We start from the raw sequence: 16361 nt of genomic DNA on the forward strand, positions 1-16361 counted from the left end.
CACACCAGTTATAGTTAGGAATTAGCATTTAAAAAACCTTTGAAATTTACTGAAAAAACCATAGGTTTCACACCAGTTATAGTTAGCTGGAAATTTTACTCGCATAAAACCATTGAAATTCCCACGTTATAGTTAGTTGGACTCACTATAACTTGCACGTCTGCAATGCACTGCTGATGACGTCACATATTACATCACTCATGCATATATTTAAATATTTAAACATTACTCGCTAATATATGTATTCACTAAGATACACTTAATAAGCCAGTTAACCAATCAATTTTTTTTAAAACACTGAAAAAACCATAGGTTTCAGGCCTTATATAGTTAGGAATTGCATTTAAAAACCTTTGAAATTCACTGAAAAAACCATAGGTTTCAGGCCTTATATAGTTAGGAATCAGCATTTAAAAAACCTTTGAAATTTACTGAAAAAAACATAGGTTTCAGGCCTTATATAGTTAGGAATTATCATTTTAAAAAACCTTTGAAATTCACTGAAAAAACCATAGGTTTCAGGAGTTATATAGTTAGGAATTAGTTTTTAAAAAACCTTTGAAATTCACTCAAAAAACTATAAGTTTTAGTGGTGTTATAGTTAGCTGGACATTTTACTCATACAAAACCAATGAAATTGCTCCTATATAGTTAGTTGTACTAACTATATTTCGCGCACCCGCAATCCACTGCTGATGATGTCACATATTAGATCATTCATGACATGGTCAGTGACATCACTGATGACATCTCAAATGACATCACTGATGACATCACTGATGACATCATCCACGTGACAATCACATACACCTTTTCATACACTATTACAATTTTTCATCACTGTTTGTAAAATAGAGTATCATATTTAAATCCATTGTCACAGCAATACAAGTATCTAAAAATCCACTCAGTGATTCATAGATGTATACACACATCTAATCACTTACCTATGGATTCACTCATACATGCTGTCAATGAACAATAGAACACTATCAAAAATACTTATACATCTATATCGACATTAAACAACAGCACGCATCCTATTCACATATGAAGTCATCCTACTCACTTATGCAAACAATGAATCATACTTACATATTTACTTAGCAAAACACTTATACAAACACCACTACTTCTATTCATTTAGATAGTAAGTCATACTTAGTGAATTATAAAATCATTATTACAAGTATACAGTTATCCATACAGTCACTAACACAATCATTGTGTCTTATGTATACCTATTTATATACAACAACTGACACATACACTGCCTTTTATTTTTCTAGTTTGTTGGACCTGTACCTTTGAGAAATATATTTGCTCATCACCACACCCATAAAGAGATTCCCTCACCCAAACTGTTAGAACATGTAGTTTTAACTTCATATATCTACTGAATCAACTATTCACACATCTTTGGACAGTCACACCCCCCCCACCGAACCACACACACTTTCACACTCCCATACAAATACTCAGTTAACTAATCAATAACTAATATAGACTTTCACATAGCTAGTAACCAACTGTAGAATCAGTTTACACAACAACTGACAAAGTGATACAGATATTCACACAGTTTAGTCACTATCCACTATATATAGTGAGACATTATAAATTGGTCAAGTAAACAGTCAATTACACTGCTACTAAATCCTCCATCCAAATATTTATTTATATTTATCCACTCATTCTTCAATGTAAATTGCTATATATATAATGCATATTTGAATAACGAAGCAAACCACATTCACTGGATGATGTCATCAGTGATGTCATTTGAGATGTCATCAGTGATGTCACTGACCATGTCATGAATGATCTAATATGTGACATCATCAGCAGTGGATTGCGGTTGCGCGAAATATAGTTAGTACAACTAACTATATAGGAGCAATTTCATTGGTTTTGTATGAGTAAAATGTCCAGCTAACTATAACACCACTAAAACTTTTCAAAGGTTTTTTAAAAACGAATTCCTAACTATATAACTCCTGAAACCTATGGTTTTTTCAGTGAATTTCAAAGGTTTTTTTAAATGCTAATTCCTAACTATATAAGGCCTGAAACCTATGGGTTTTTCAGTGAATATATATATATATATATATATATATATATATATATATATATATATATATATATATATATATATCCAGCACTGACAATCCTTTCTTCAAAGAAATTGCGCTGAGCCCCAGTTTATGTTTCAGCGTACTTTATTCCATAAAGTATGTGGCAAACAACTCCCGGCGCGTTTCGAAACCCGAAGGTTCCTTGGTCACGGGTCAGCAAGTTGCTTACTTAGATCACATGATATAGTGCAACAAAATGTAAACAATATAAACAAAGGACTACATCGCTGCTATAATAGTGTAGTTATTCATTTTTTTAAAGTACATCGATTTTAAGTTTAGAATATTAAATCTATGCTTTCCAATATGCACTATAGGCAATTACCTCTTCTATGTTTTGGTCCTCGCTGTTTAGGCCACATTGTTTCTGTAGTTGATAATTTGATATATAATCGGTATGAGTTGCAGAAGTACTCAATGCTATGGCTAAGATATATTCACATTGCAGATAACGATGTTTAAATTGTTCCAGGGGTCTATGATTTAAGTTAATTTTTCCCCTCCATCAACTCTCCAAGTAAAATGCCCAGGTCATATTTTTGGCCCAAAACATTCTTGTACCCCAACCGGGAATGATGTATAGAGCTTCAGCCCTTTAGGTAAAATACAATTTTCAGTAGTGGAAAGTTAACTATACATGGTAAAAAGGCAACTTCTCCTGAAATGTTATTGAAATTTGGTGCCTCCACTAGATGGTGCCCCAGGCTGCTGCCTTAACTTTTAGAAGCATTGGTGGTACTGGCCATCGCGCAATAATCAGGCCACACTGTTGTTAAGCGTAAAAGGCCATTTATGAGGACCAGGCTGCACAACATAACCACAACACTAATCAACATCAACTACATCTCCCCCCAACACCAAATTTCATCATCATACTCTCCTTTCATTCCACCTTCCGTTCTTCAACCTTACCTCCAATCTCTCTACACATCCTGGCACTACTCTCATGCCACCAGTCGCCCCTCCCATCATTCGCTCCTCCCCCCCACCAGAGGTGGGTGCGCCCGCTAGTGACTCCCCCACCCCTCCCAAATACCGCCAAACCGCAGCCCGTCCTAAACTGGCACGCTCTGCCAACCCTACCCCAAAACCCTAAAATTTGTAGGGCGGGTGGGTGGCCACAGAAAAACTAACTACCCCCACCCAGCAATGCCAGAATGCAGGAAGAGGAAGTGCTCCCTCTACCTGCATTCTTTATACCCACCCCCCAACCACGCCCCCAACCCACAGCCTGGCCCTCCCTGCGCGAAAGACCCCGGGGGAAGACTAGACTGCGTCTTCGCTTCCGCCGGGGCCCTCCATCGCGCAATAATCAGGCCACACTGTTGTTAAGCGTAAAAGGCCATTTATTAGGACCAGGCTGCACAACATAACCACAACAGTAATCAACATCAACTACATCTCCCCCCAACACCAAACTTCCTCATCATACTCTCCTTTCATTCCATCTTCCGTTCTTCAACCTTAGCTCCAATCTCTCAACACATCCTGGCACTACTCTCATGCCACCAGTCGCCCCTCCCATCATTCGCTCCTCCCCCCCACGAGAGGTGGGTGCGCCCGCTAGTGACTCCCCCACCCCTCCCAAATACCACCAACCAGGGAACCCCCTTTAGGGCGGTTACCTGCCCCACCCCCAGTCTCTCTCGTGCATCTTTCGACTCCACACCCTCACACATCCCTACGGCACCAGATCGCTTCATTCCACTACTTGCTGACAACGTCACGCACTTCCATCATGTAATACGCATTCCCAAGCGTCGAAAGATGCACTCCGCGTCCCTAAAAAGCAACCTTTCCTCCAGTCGCAGTCCGGGATGAGAGATCACCTTAATGTCTTTTGCTTCACAAAAAACCCGCATTGCCCTATTCAATTTCCTTCGAGCCCTTTCAACTGCCCCATGCTTAATCGCACCCCTCCACACTCTCCTGGGGATGAATTCCGTCCAAGCAATGCAGGCCCCAGATAACTTTTGCTTCATGACCTCCAGATCCCTCTGCATCAGCTGCAAGAGCGCCAAACCCGACAGCTGAATCAAGTCATTCTCCCCCAAGTGGATGATTAACAAGTCCGGGCATCCCCTCTGTGGGACCATCTTCGCGAGCCAGGGCAAAAGTGCCCCCCATCGCATTCCCCCTTTACCCCACCAGTGCACCTCATGATGGAGTCCATTGAGTCCCAGGTTACGGCCGTACACCTGCTGCTCCACATATTTCGAGGCCCAGTGCACAAAGGAATGCCCCACAATCCATGTGACCGTCTTGGTTCCTGGTCCTCCCACGCAACCTACGATAGAAAAAGGTATTAATACACATCCTGTGGAATAACGTCTCTTCAACATCCTACCATCCCCCCCTGGGCCCCCACCTATTTCCTGATATATCGCTCACAACATCGTGATCGCCATCTACCAATCCGACGTATCCGATCCCAGGACCATCCCAAACGTGCCGCCGCAGTAGCCGCCCCTATTCGAAAAGAATGTGTCCCAAACCCAGCCGGATCCAACCCCAAACTGCTCACTGCCTTATGCAAAACTGCCAACAGCTGCCCCGCCGTGACCCTGGCACCGGACTCATGGCAGAATATCTCACCACCCGACAACCGCACCTGTCCCACAAACGACCTCCACTCATTCACCGGGCACACACCTTCCCAACCACTCTCACAGAGCCAAACCCATTTACCCCTCCCCAACTGATCCGTCTTAGACTGGCTCAGCCAAATACCCAAACGTCCTGCCTCCACACGCACGTCCTCAAAGCGCCTACCACCACAAGACCTATTTCCCAACAACTCCGAAACCCTAAAAGCCCCAAAAAACATCCACACCATGCACAGTCTGAACAGCCGAGCCTCAAACCCATCATAGCAACACAAAGGTAACACCTCAACAATACGAACCAACAACTCAAACGTCACAGCTTCCCGCAACACTCCTCCCCCCTGTTCTCCCTGCCCCAACCCCGTAGCATCCTTCCAATGACAACATCTTCAGTAGAATCAAAACCAAAAAACAAACTGGCATAGAAAGACAATCCCGCCAGTTTCCCTGAAATCATTGCAGCCGACAAACCTTTGTCAATACAATGCAGAACAAATCGCAAAACTCCCTGCTCAAGCACTGGACGTACTCCCCCAGCCGTTTCCAGTCGCCCCCCATAAAAGAAACAAATTCATCCCATGCCAGCCTGTATGTCTTCCTCGTTGATGCCGCCACAGAGCTCTCCACCAGTCCTAACACTCTCCCTCCCCCAAGGCCCAAACGCCGGCCGGCAATCTGGTCTTGTGCTGGTCCGCTCCAGGCGCCAACCTCCGGAAACGCTGCCACTGCGAACGGGACAAAGCATCCGCAATGTCGTTATTTGCCCCAGGGACATGCTTGGCTCTGAAAATCACATTCAGCTTCAAACAGTGCAGCATAAACCCCCTCAACAGCCGCAACACTCTCAAGTCTCTTGCCCTCTGCCGGTTGACCAACTCCACCACCGTCATGTTGTCCACATGAAACAACACTGACCTGTTCCGAAATTCCGCACCCCACACATCCAGCGCCACCAGCAGAGGAAAAAACTCCAGAAAAGCAATGCTCCGCCCTTGCTGCAACCAGTGCGCCGGCCATTCCTCCGCACACCACCTGCCATCCCAGAAAAAGCCAAACCCCGCCGCCCCTGCTGCGTCTGAGAAGATCTGAATCTGCCACACCGTCCGCTCCTCCACAAAATCCAGAGACACCCAATTGAAGTCAGAGAGAAAGGTCCACCAAGTCCGCAAGTCAGCCCGCAGCCCCATGGAAATCGGACCCTGTGATGTGGCAACACCGCACCCGACATGGCCATGCCGAGTCTCCTGCAAAAAGTCCTCCCTGCTCTCACCACGCGGCATGCAAAGTTCAGGAAACCCAGCAGCTGTTGTACAGCGCGCAGCGCAATCCTCTTCTCTCCGATAGCCCACAGCAGGCATGCCTGAATCTCAGAGACCTTCTCCCGGGGAAGGCAAGCCCTCCACAAAACAGAGTCCATCTCGATCCCCAAGAATGTCAGGCAAGAGCTAGGCCCAGCAGTCTTCTCTGGCACCAGGGGAACCCCAAAGGTCCGCGCCATGTCCTGGAAATGTGACAGGGCCCTGCCACAATCCCCCGACTGCTCGCTCCCAATGAAAAGGAAATCATCCAGGTAGTGTGTCACAGCCTTGTGCCCGCTAATCTGACTAAAAGCCCATTGCAAAAATGTGCTGAATACTACAAAAAGCGCACAGGATATGGCACACCCCATGGGCAAGACCTTGTCCACGTAGATGGCCCCTGCAAACTGCATACCTAACAAAGAAAAATCCGCTGGATGAATCAGCAGCAAGCGGAAGGCCGACTTGATGTCACATTTGGCCATTTCCGCCCCCCGCCCGCTCATTCGCACTAAGCGAATAGCATCATCTACCGACGCATAAAGGACCCGGGAGTCTACTTCCGCTATAAAATCATTAACGGACTGGCCCTCCAGCCAGGACAAGTGATGTATCATCCTAAACTCCCCTCCCTCTTTCTTAGGCACCACACCCAGCGGAGAAACAATTAGATGTTCCAAGGGCCAGTCCCCAAAGGGGCCCGCTACTCTGCCCTCCAACACTTCTTTCTGCAGTTTAGCCGCCACTACCTCCGGCAATTCCTTCGCTGACTTAAGGTTGTCTGCCCACCGACGCACTCTCGGTCCCTGGTAGCCCACTCTAAAACCCTCCGTGAAACCCCACTGCAGCTTCAACGCAGCCTCCCTGTCATGGTAACACGCAAGCCAGTGGGCCATCGCTTCCACCCTAACCGGAGTAGGCGCCCTTCGCGCCAGGCTGTCCCCTACCTTTCGCATTGGAGTTTCGCCACTGTTCCGAAGGCGTGGCCAGGGTGAGGCATTGAGTGACCGCGTGCCGGCCGCCGCACTTGGAGCACTCATGCTTGAACTTACAAGGGTATCGCGAACAATATCCCTTGTTGTAGCTCCAGCAGGCACCTGTGGTGCTGGATCCCTGTTTGACCCTGGGGGCCGTGTGTCCTGCAGGGGTAACCACCCCTCCCGCCCCAGCTTGGGCGGGCCGCGCTGGAAAGGACCAATAAGGCACCGGCAAACCACTAGCCGTGTGCGTGGAGGCGGACGAATGCGTCAACGCCATCCACTGCATCCACAGTTCTTGATCGATCTCACCCCATGGCTTGTCGGGGTTCACACTGACTCGCGCCCTAAACTCTTCATCATAGCTTAGCCATGCGAAACCTCTAAACTGTAACTGCGCCTTCCTGATAATGTCCATGTACTTGAACAAAGGGATAGCCCTATCCTGGTGTTTTTCGCAGTAAATGCTGGCGTATATTAAAAACGCCGACGTCCAATTGTCCATATTGACCGGGACCCGAGGCCACCTGGTCAGCTCCCACTCCTCCTCCTTGGAGCCCTCCTTGGCCTGTACCTCCCTGTGTAGCAGCTTGAAAACATCGACATACTCATGTCTCCAAATCTTACTCTTTATCTTCTCGGACAAATGGGACCCCAAAGGCATAGCCAAGCCCATATATGGCAACTTCTTCTGGTGTTTGTCCCCCCCTTTTTCCTCCTTGTCCTCCTTACCCTCCGACCGGTCCTCTAAACCCGGCTTGTCTGTCTGCACCCCTGCCGTCACCACCCGCTTACCTGATATCGCAAGCACCACCACCTTAACCCCTTTTGTCCCTTCATCCCGCACAGACCCCTCCCCGACTCCCACTGACCTGCACGCCTTCTTCCTGCCATCGTTCTGGCCCCTCCCAAGCAGCCCACCAGGCACCCTCACCTGTCAACGTGGTGGGCACCGGTCCCGGCCGACGCTCCGTGCTGCTGGTCTTCACCACCGACCCTCTCGCCTTCCCGGTCTTCTTCTTGGGGGCCTGTAAGACACCAAGTCCACTGTTGCCCTGCCGTCCAGTCCACGTTATCTCTCACTTCACCTTCCACCAACTCATCACTTTCAGCACCGTAGTCCAACTCCACCTCCCACTCGTCCTCTACAGGCTTCAATTCCACCTCACGCACAGCCCGTTTCACCCCTTTCTGTACTGGCACACCAATCCCCACCCCCACATCCACACCAGACGCCGAAGCCGGGTCCCGCGCGGAGGGAGAGCCGCCGCCGACTCCCCTACTGCTTCAAGGCGGCGTCCAGGAGCCGTCTTGCGCTCTGCCGAGCCTCCCGCCCGTCTGCTGACCTCCGCCAGCTGGGATCCCCCTTGACCCCCGGGCCGCTCCAACCCGGGCGGGCTCTGGCATTGCCGGGCCTCACCGCCATCTTGGCTGTCCCCAACTGCCCCCGCTGGACACCCGTGCCACCCTGCCTGCCCCCCGGGCCCCGTCTCTCCTCTCGGCCTCCTCCTGCTCCGCCCAAAACTCCTCCTCGGATGTAGGTGTAGGCGGGCCCACTAAACCCTCTCCCCAGGGGGCACCCGCCCGCATGACCTCCAACTCGCCCAACCTGGCGTCCGCCTCTTGGACCAACAACCTCTGTTCCCTGATCTTAGCCTCCACGTCCATGGCCTGCCACCTGCCCAGCAACGGAGGGCGGTAGCCCCTGGGCCCCAACCCCTTCATGCTACTCCAAGGGACGCCCCCCCGCAGCCCCAGCCAGGCCCCCGCGCCACAGGACCGTCAAGCGCGCCCCCAGCTCCCCGCAGTACCGGGGTGCTGGCCCTGGGCCCCACCGACAGATCAAGGGACCCACAATCCACCGGCCCACCCAAAACCGCACAAGCCGCTTCCTCACCCTCGCTGACCTCCCTCTGCCCAAAATCCAATGCCCCATGCTCCCCATGCCCCGGGGCACCCAGGTCCCCCACCCCAGGCTCCCCCGCAGGCAGCTCCAGGCCCAAGGCCTCATCGGGGCCCGGCAGCTCCTCCCCTAAGCCAGGAAAAAGATCGGGCCGTAAGGGGGCCCCATGCGCCCCCCCAGGCGGGCCTCGCCATGCCTCCTCGCTCAATGCCCGCTTCGGGCACCCCCGGGCCCCTCCCACCGGGCCCCCGGTCCCGTCTGACTTAGGACGCGGAGGCTGGCTCTTATGCCGGCCTCCGCGCTGCGCTCCTTGTGCCCCCAGGCCCCGCCCCCGACCCGACACCAGCTTGCCTGCCGGAGCAGGGTCCTCCTGGCAGGCAATGACCACGGTCGACACCCCCGTGGCCGCCGCTCGTGTGGGACGCACCAGGCCCACCCACGCCTGCTCCAGGACACCCAGCCGGAGTAAGTCAGCCCTCCCGGCCCTCCCCAGCACACGTAACGCCTCCCGCACCGCCTCCGCCATTCCCTTCCGCACCAAAGCGACACCGCCACCAACAGAAACTGACGCCGCCTCGAGCCCACAGTCGCTGACCAGCTGACCACCGATCGCTGCACACCGTCCACACACCTCGGTGCTCCCAAACCGGCCTGGAAACTGCTACTAAACTCCCACAGAAAAACTAACTACCCCCACCCAGCAATGCCAGAATGCAGGAAGAGGAAGTGCTCCCTCTCCCTGCATTCTTTATACCCACCCCCCAACCACACCCCAACCCACAGCCTGGCCCTCCCTGCGCGAAAGATCCCGGGGGAAGACTAGACTGCGTCTTCGCTTCCCCCGGGGCCCTCCATTACTCCACAACACATTTAAAGAATGTGTTAAGATTCAGCAATGTATATGTGTCAGGCTCCTTGCTGACAGATTAAATAAACGTTAATACTGCAGTTGTAGGAGAATGTTGTAGGTTTATAATTGTGTACATCGTTAATAATGTATAATATTCATTTTTACACACAGTTCTCCATATATGGGCTCTATTAATACAAGTGCATTTGAACCGTGTTTATTAATGAGTTTTAGTTAGGTCACATTTCTCTGTAAAACGTCATCTTGAACAAGACGGAAGACATCTCTGTTCCTCACTTGTGCCCCCCCGTACATCCTCTCCCGACAGGCTCTACAGCACACATCCAAGATGAAGTCAAAATAAAAAATTTATTTCCACAGTTTTATTCTTGTGCTGTGAGTCTTCCATTGTGCGGGTGTAATATGTTTACATGTAGCTACATTTTCTATTTCTTCACTGGACCTTTTAATTCAAAGAAAGCCTTTTTGTTAAAGGTTTCATGTTTGTTTGAACAACTGAGAGAGCGCCATTTACAGTGAAATTTGTAGGGGTTCATCATATGTACAAGTAGTCAGCACCCGCATATATAGAGGACTTTAATCATGCTTAGATGTAATGTGGGATGGAGAACTAGAGGAACTGGTATTAGAAATCTGAAGAGCCACGGTTATGAATTACATCCACACTTGCTGTATAACCTAGAAATGTCGTTAAAATGAAATTTTTCACTTATAAGAAGTGCGTTTAAACGAGCACTATTGTGCATTTAGATCTGCTTAGTGAAGTTAACTGTGCCTTTTATATTTGACAATTAGCTTAAAGTAGAAAATGTATTTGCTGTTAAGGTTGGAGGCCTAGTGAAACAAGGGATTGCTAATGTAAACTGTTGGGCCTTTAAATCAACCTGAGGCCTAGTTCATAGAATTGGTGCAGGCCTGTTGAAAGTTTTGCTTAGCGTATAGATGTGGAAATGTTTTATAAAAGAGGCTTTTAGAAGATGTTGCAACATTATTAGACTGTAAGGCTATTTGCGTATATTCCTTTGCAGGTGCATCACCAAGTAGATAATAGAGTAGAAGGGCCCATTGTGTATGTGAGTTAGAAATGCTAGACTCAGACATGGAGGAGTAGACCAGGAATTTGAAGAAGCAACTAGAAGCGATGAAGAGTCTGGGACCCAAGGACGTCTGCATGGACAAAGATGGAAGAGAGCCATACTGGAAAGTTTCGAAGTTAACACCTCCGAGAGGGGCGTACCTGAAGGCGTGTCATTCACATTGTGGGGTTTCGTATTAGGGACAGCACCCCGAGGGTGGAGGCAGAGGAGATGGGCGGCTGAGGAGCTAGAGAGAGCAGTCGGATGGCAAGGAGCTTAGCTAGGATTGAGAATTACACCTGATTCAAGAGAACGTGAGTGAACTTCTTTGGAAGTCACCACGGCTGACACCTTTTGCTACGATGGACTGTTGTTAAGTAGGGATGTCACCTAGTATAGAGTAGGGACAGACTAATTTGAACTTATGTCTATTATCCCAATGAGTACTAGAACCCAGGTTATAGCTATTTTGTTCAGTCTGATGATTCTGGAATTGATTCTCGTATTATTCATCAGTCGCTTGAGACTTTTCCGTAGAATTATGTTTGTATTAGTCCCAGTGTATCTTTTGAACCTCTTGCTGAGGTGTTTGTACCTGCAGTTATTTTTGGTTATGTAATAAACTTTCAAACTTAGTTTTTGGTCAGTGGTTCTTGGGGGAAGCTATTGGGATTTCTAAAATTCGTTTATTTTCCATATGAAAGGATTGCCTAATTCACTCTATGACAGGTAAAAAGGTCTAGTCGACCTGTGACGGGATTCTGGAGAATGGTAAGCAGACTCTAGAGGTAAAATCCCGCCTTTCCAGTTGGTAGCAGAGTAGGATGGTTTATCTTCTGGAGTGAGGGTAATCTAGAAGTAGGTTGAGATTTCCCCGAGGCCCATAGAGAAGCAATGAAGAGTGTCCAGAAAGCTGCGGACGGATGGCGTTCCATGGAAACTGACGAAAAGTGACAGTGCGGCAGAAAGCAGCAGGTCGGAGGAGAGTGAGTATGAAAAGGCTCATGCGTTGTTAGATTGCGGTTATGTTGTGTTGTATGTTGTATTGTCTTGCGGAGTTGAGTGCCTGTAGGGTGAAAGAGAACAGGTTGTGAGCGCGCGCAACCGGAGAAAATCTTAAGCTCGAGGGGAGTTTAAGTGGTTCGGGTGTATCGAACACTCAAAGTAATTGTCGACCATTGTAAGGGGGTCATGAGGTACCATTGATCGCCCGCAGGACCGAGATAGGGGGAACGAATGTGTGAGTGCGTGGGTAACGGACGCTGGTCGGAAGTTGCAGTGAGTTTGTAACCTATCAGCTGAGGCGATTGTCCGGTCGTTCGCAGACAGACATTTGCCAGTTTTGGTGACAATTACAGTCAGACTGTGGACGTACAGTCAGGGAGGTGGTTGCTTGGGCGGAAGTAATCATTTTCAGTGTATGATTGGGACGCATGCGTGATCGGGAGACGAGCGGAGAAAGGAGGGGAACTGCTGCGAAACGGAGGCGAGTGACGTCAGAAAGAGCCGCGCTGTGATTGGTCGGCTAGCGTGGAGCCGCGCTGGGATAGGGCGGTTAGTGAGAAGCCGCGCTGGGATTGGTAGATTGTCATCAGGAAGTAAACGAGTGCTGTAAACAAGGAAACGTTGTGGATTTCCATCATGAAATGTTTTAAATTGTTGCGGAAATGTTTCAAGGGCGACAACAGGATAGAACCTCGGGGTGGGGAGGAGGCTCCGCCTGAGGATACTCCAGCTTATTATATGGCAACGAATGTTGGGTTACACACCATATTGTGGCTTAGTACCTGGTGTAAGATGACAGATGGAAACGAAGAATTGACATTTCCTAAATATGGAACGTTTAGACTAGAGGTGTTGTATCAGCTGAAAGCGATTATGGCTGCGTTGCGACCCTTGCCCAGACCAACACAGTTCGAAGCACTAAATGCATGGATCAGGGCAGCCCATGAACGGAACAGAGATAGGAGACAAGAAAGGGTGAAACGATCAGTTAGGGCGGTTCAAGACGCGAGATGGGATGCATTGGCCAAGAGGTGGAGGGTACAGACCATAGAAGGGGATAGGTTGTACCCATTGCTGGAAAAGACAGGGGATGCACAGAGGAAAAGTACGGAGGATGAAGACAGTGAGACAGACGACAGCCTGATAGAGAGGCTGTTTACAGAGAGACCACCTCCATACAATCCCGAGTTGGAAGGAACGCAAACACCAGCAAAGAACTGGGGAGTCTCGGACGGGGATGGAGGGGGTAAAATGGTGAGTGAGTCAAGTACCTTAGGGGACAAGTTTTGCCCAGAAGAAGGGAAAAAGGTACCTCCACCTTCCCCAGTGGCGAGAGTAGTGGGAAGGTTTACAGTACAAAAAGTTCGGGTAGAAGAGGGCGTCAACTCTCAGAAACTGCCAGATGCTCTTACAGTACCAGTTACCATAGGTCCCATAGTATCCGTGTACAATCCAGAACAGAAAGAATGCGAGAGCTCACCACAAAGAGAGAGCGAGAGAGGTTTCAGTGAGGACAGGAGTAACGTGGCAGATGGGTGGAGGCAGTTGCCAAAGCCCGTAGAAAGAAGCACTCCTTTGGTAGCATCAGCAGACTCCTCAGAGGAGCACATGGGTTGGAGAGGACCAATGGATCTGAGGGGACCGAGGCCGAGGTCGATGAGAGAATTAAGGCCAGATTTGAGAACTTGGGAGACCGTTGTGGACACTCAGAGCGATAGATCGAGGAATGTGCTTGGGTCCGAGAACCAGGAAAGTAGGAGGGTGTCCCACTGCGCACCTGGTGAGAGCAGACAGGAATGGGAACGCGGAAGGGTGGAGAATAGGGGGGCATCCCACCACACCTCCGTAGATAGCCGACAAGAGTGGGACCGTGAAGGCTGGGAAAACAGAAGGGTTCCCCCTAACACACCTGAAGAGAACAGACGAGAGAGTCAGGACTGTGGCGGGAGGGACTCTAATGGGACTTCTAGTCAAGGTACATTGAGGGCCGCAATTAAGGCAAGAAGGTTAGATGTGCTGAGGCTGAAATCAGAAGTGGAGGAAATAGTGGAAGGTACATTGCCACTAGAAAGAATAGAACTCTATGAACCAGACGAGCTGTTGTTTGTGGCTAAAGATGTTACCCGGAGAGCTAGGACAGCCCATGAGAAACTCTCTGAACTAGCGAATAAGTATGCTGTGGATTTGACAAAGACAAAAGCGCTGCAGGGTGGCCATAGGTTGCAGTACTCGGACCAAGATCTAGAAGAAAAGAGGGTGATCGGATTAAAAACTCACATCAGGGAACTGATTGTGGGAATCCGAACGTGGTCAAATTTGGAGAAGTGGGAAGAAAGGTGGTCAAAGAAGAAGACGGTTAGACGAAGTGCTATTGAGACATCCCCGGGAGGAGGATTGATGCATACAGAAGCGTACCCCTTGCGGGAGGTGGCTCATGGGGGTTATGTACATGTACCCTGGAGTAGGGGAGATCTGGCTGCCTTTACGAACACATTTCCAAAGTTGCGTGAGAGTCCAGTGGAATGGTACAAGCAGGTAGAGAGGTTCGTTAAAATCTTAAAGGTGCTGTGGATTGATTTGAACATGCTGTTTGACATTGTGGTTCCAGGTGATTTGTGGATAGCATGTAAGGTCAGTGTGGAATGGCCCACAGCAGAGCCAGAGCGAGATGCCGCCACAAATGGACCGTCACCCAGGGTGATGGCAAAGTACGAGCAAGCGATCACGTGGCTAAAGACCAAAGTACCTACACAGGACATTGATTGGGTGAAAATAGATCGGACTAGGCAGGAACCAAAGGAAACAGTGCATGAATATTACGAGAGGCTATTGCAGATTTTTAAGCAGTACAGTGGGTTAGATGTGATGGACCCAAAGGACATGGGACAGTTCGTATCCAAATTTGTTCTGGGACTGAGGCCTGATATTTGCCTTATGATACAGCAACATTTAATCTGTTGGCAAAACAAGCCTCTGGATGAGATCTTGAGATATGCGAGGTATTGCAGTGATGAGATAGACTCGAAGACAAGGAAGCTGAAGGACAAATTGATGTTAGTACAGATGCAATCGGGAAAACAGGGTCAGTCAGGCAATGGCACATTGGGGAGGAAGTCGGGGGGACAGAAGAGGGACAATGAGGAAGGTCCGAGACCAAGGATAGATGTAGCCACCCTGAAAAAGACGACCAAGTGTCATCAATGTCATGAGGTCGGGCATTGGAGACGCGAGTGTCCCCATAACCCAGACAATCAGGTACAGGAGGAGGAGGAGGAGGAGGAAGTACAAGCCCCTCCGGTACGAAAGGTGACAGTGACCAAGTTCCAGATGACGAAAGGGGGGACGTCAGCCCCTAGGGCTCCGGTTCCCCAGCCACCGAAGATTTCAACAGGGAACAAGGTATACAAGCAGATGCCTTTCATAGTGGAAGGGGACGAGTGTTACCAATTTGACCCAGTGACCGGACGGTATGTGGATGGGGAGGAGGGCTGTACTCTTGGAGCAGTACTGGAGGTAGATCAGAGAGGACCGTTTGTAGAGGCAGATGTAGATGGTCATCCCACCACCTTTCTGGTTGACACTGTGCGGTCTGCGGTAGTCCCCAACTTACCCCTTTCAGGACAGACCATACAAGTTGTAGGAGTAGCAAACAGAAGAATGACAAACCCCCTGACTGAGCCAGTCCCTGTGAAGATCGGAAGTTTCAGAGATAGACACCAGTTCGTAGTGTGTGATTCTAGTCCTGTGTGCCTGTTGGGAAGGGATCTTTTGTGTAAACTCAATTGCACCATCTATTGTACCCCCAAGGGAGTTGAGTTGCAGACAAACGATGACGATGCAGATTTTAAGGTTGCAAATACGCATGTGTGCATTGAACTGTACCCTGCTTTGACGGTGGAAGAACTCCCTTGGGACCTGAGAGATTCAGTCTCACCACAGGTGTGGGACTTTACAGGGGAGGAAATCGGATTGATTAAAGGAGTAGAGCCAGTTAGAATTCAAGTGAGGCCGAACGCTGAATTCCCAAGGACACCCCAGTAAAGTTGACTCCTGAAACAATTGCAGGGATAAGACCCGTGATTGAGTCCATGATTAGACAGGGAATCCTAAAGGAGGTTATGGGCAGTCCCTGTAACTCTCCGATAATGGGGTTGCAGAAGCCAAGTGGGAAGTTCAGGATTGTGCAGGATTTACGAAAGGTTAACAACATAGTTGTTCCATGCTGTCCAGTGGTACCGAATCCATCAGTGATACTGTTTCAGATACCATTCCAAGCTGAATGGTTTTCTGTGATCGATTTGTGTCAGGCTTTCTTTTCCATCCCATTGCACGAGGAGAGCCAATTTCTTTTTGCGTTCAAAATAGAGAGTCGCGTTTTAACGTGGTGTCGTATCCCCCAAGGGTATACAGAGAGCCCATCGATCTTTAATCAGTTGCTGAAAAGGAATCTTGAGAGTCTGGTACTGCCGCAGAACTCTGTTCTTGTGGAG

At 49.1% G+C, this 16361-nt stretch overlaps 1 pseudogene; it reads right to left on the minus strand.

Annotated features, from left to right (window-relative positions):
• Window positions 1-3842: 3842 nt before the first annotated feature.
• The window catches only part of LOC144752815 (uncharacterized), a 36109-nt pseudogene continuing 23590 nt past the window's right edge, over window positions 3843-16361 (minus strand).

The sequence above is a fragment of the Lissotriton helveticus genome, chromosome 5_1 (genome assembly GCF_964261635.1).
Source record: "Lissotriton helveticus chromosome 5_1, aLisHel1.1, whole genome shotgun sequence".
Classification (NCBI taxonomy): Eukaryota; Metazoa; Chordata; class Amphibia; order Caudata; family Salamandridae; genus Lissotriton; species Lissotriton helveticus.